Below are 1820 nucleotides of genomic sequence, written 5' to 3'. Positions count from 1 at the left end.
TATGTATGTATGTATGTATGTTGCTGTTGTTGTTATGTCATTGAATCAGAACTGACCCATAGCTGACCCTCCAGTGGATTTTCAGAGGCTGTAAATTACAAAGCAGGAAAATTTACCTCTTTCTCCTGTGGTAAGGAGTTGCCCGGCAAACTCAAAGGCACACAGTTCAAATCCACCAGCTGCTCTATGTGAGAAAGATGGGCAATCTCCTTCCATGTGATTTACAGCCTCTAAAAACCTGGTGGGTCAGCTATGAGTAGTTTCTGACTCAACAATACACAACAACAAAACCATAAATCTATATCATCTACATAGACACATACAGAAAGAACAAGATCCATTTGTTTTCCTTCTCTAGAAAACCTAACCTAACAAAGGCACAGTTACACAATTTCCGATAATCTTCCCATCTCCAGATTCTTAATTTAAGCATTGTCAAAGTCATTTTTACCATGTAAGATAACATATTCATAGGTTTCTGGAACTACACTGGGCATATATTTGCCAAGGAGAACATCACTTTCTCTATCACAAAAGTATAATGCCATTTCTATGAATTAAGGAAGTGAGTCAAGGATGCCATGCTAAGGAGTTTGGGCTTTAAACCTCAGGTCATGGGCAAACCATATGGGATGTCTAAGAAAGGAGTCCATATAGTCATATTTTCACTTAGAAACGGTGTTCTGGCCTAAATAGGGGCTAATAGCAGATACAATTAAGAGCAAGAAGTTGCGCATTAGGTGAGAAGTGTAAGGTGACTGAAGTTATATTTAGTAGGGAGCCTGTTATGGGCTTATTGCTATCACCCCCTCAGTAAATCTTAACCCCCAGTGTCTGTATCTGTGACCTTAATTGGAAATAGAGTCTTCGCAGTTGCAATTAGTCAACCTCAGGTCATGGTGGAGTAGACACAGATTAGACTCTAATCCAACATGATTGTGTGATATCCTCATTAAAAATGAGAAGAGACATAGCGGTTCAGACCAGGAGGAGGATGACCATATAAAAATGATGGCAGAGACTGAGTGATATTGCCACAAGCCAAGGAACTCTGCAGCTCACCAGAGGCTGGCAAGGCAGGACCTTCTCCTAGACCCCTCAAAGTGTTCTCTGTCCAATACCCTAAAGAGGTCTCTGACAGCAAACTTTTCCAGTGCAATTTGTCTTTTACTTTCCTGGCTGCTGATACTAAGAGTGTTGATTGTAGAGCCAAGCAAACTGAAGCTTTCAACAATCTCAGTTGCTTCATCATCCATCCTGATGCTGCCAATCGGCTCAGTGGTGAGAATCTTTGTTTTCTTGATGGTGAGCTTCAATCCATATTTAAGGCTGCAGTCCTGGACCCTCTGCAGCAAGTGCTTCAGGTTCTCCTCAGTCTCAGCAAGCAGGGTTTTATCATCTTTATAATAGATTGTTGATGAGTCTACCTCTAATCATGATGCCTCAGGAGTGTACTGAAGATATATATGAACTCTGGGGTAAAGAGAAAGAACTTTTCTATTTTATACTGTCTCATGACCTCTGAACTTGAACCAGTTGCCTACTATACCTGCTGACCCTGGACCTATCAGCCTCCAAACCCAGCCAACTCTGGTCCTGCCTGCCAATTTTGGAACTGTCAGCTTCTGAAGCTTGCTTGCTATTAGCCTCTGCACATTTGTTAGCCCCCTCAGATACCTTTCTCCTGATGTATGATGCATGTACTTGAACTTGAGATTTGCCAGTCTCAACAAACCCATAAGCATTTGAGATCAACAAATATCTCTCTCTCTCTCTGTGTGTGTGTATGTGTGTGTGTGTGTGTGTGTGTGTGTGTGTGT

The sequence above is a fragment of the Elephantulus edwardii genome, unplaced genomic scaffold (assembly GCF_000299155.1).
Source record: "Elephantulus edwardii isolate Elephantulus edwardi_28Jun2011 unplaced genomic scaffold, EleEdw1.0 scaffold00054, whole genome shotgun sequence".
Taxonomy (NCBI): domain Eukaryota; kingdom Metazoa; phylum Chordata; class Mammalia; order Macroscelidea; family Macroscelididae; genus Elephantulus; species Elephantulus edwardii.
Note: the sequence above shows the minus strand (reverse complement) of the source record.